Source organism: Myotis lucifugus, unplaced genomic scaffold, assembly GCF_000147115.1.
Source record: "Myotis lucifugus unplaced genomic scaffold, Myoluc2.0 scaffold_276, whole genome shotgun sequence".
Classification (NCBI taxonomy): Eukaryota; Metazoa; Chordata; class Mammalia; order Chiroptera; family Vespertilionidae; genus Myotis; species Myotis lucifugus.
In genome coordinates this window covers 825,038-825,952 of record NW_005871324.1, presented here as the reverse complement: position 1 = coordinate 825,952, position 915 = coordinate 825,038, and positions in this window count along the sequence as shown.

The window sequence follows — 915 nt, the reverse complement described above, 5'->3', positions numbered from 1 at the left end:
GCGCGCCCGCCCGCCGGCGCCGCCCGGCAGCGCAGGTGGGAGCCGTCCGGGGTCAGGTCGGCCCGCGGGCTCCGAGTCCCGATGCGGGTCGCGGGGTGGGGTGTGGGGAGGCAGCCGCGGGCACTGCTGGCCGGGACGCTTTGGCAGGTCCTGGGACCCCGGGGCTCCTTGCGAACCCCAAGCTGGAGGCGCACCGGGTCCCTCATATTCTTTTCCTTTTCTTCTTCTTTTAATCCTCAGCCGAGGGTATTTTCCCGTTGATTTTAGAGAGAGTGGAAGAGGGAGGGAAAGAGAGAGAAATATCGATGTGAGAGACATACATCCTACAGGCGCCCTGACCCCGGCGAGGGCGAGGGAAGAGCCTGCAATCGAGGTACGTGCCCTTGACCGGAATCGAACCCGGGACCCTTTGGTCTGCAGTCCAACGCTCTATCCAAGGAGCCAAACTGGCTCGGGCTCCTTTTCTTTTTTTATCCTGCCTTCAAGCCATCCGTGGGCAGCCATGGGGAAAAGTTGAATCACCCGGAGAAACCTCTCCAAGAAAGAAAACCCAACTCACTCCCGCTGGCCCCTCAGATACCTTGATCGGCTTGGGGAGGAGGGGTTCAGTCCCCAGGTCTCCTAGCTCCCTCCCTCCCCTCTGGCGGTGGGGGTGGGGAGAACATTATATGTTCTGCGTTCTATTTTAATTTGTATTTTATTACATGTTCTCTTTCCCACCTATCATTATACCAGGAGAATTTAATTACCTGAGTCCCCATAAATCCTTGTGCACCCTGGTGTCGTGTCCTTCCTCCATGAAGCCCTCCATGATCAACATCCCAGGACCTGATATTCTGACTCCTGGACCTCAGTGTTTCATTGTCCCCACTGTCCAGATCTTTCTGTTGTGGTTTTGTCTCACTAGCAAACTAG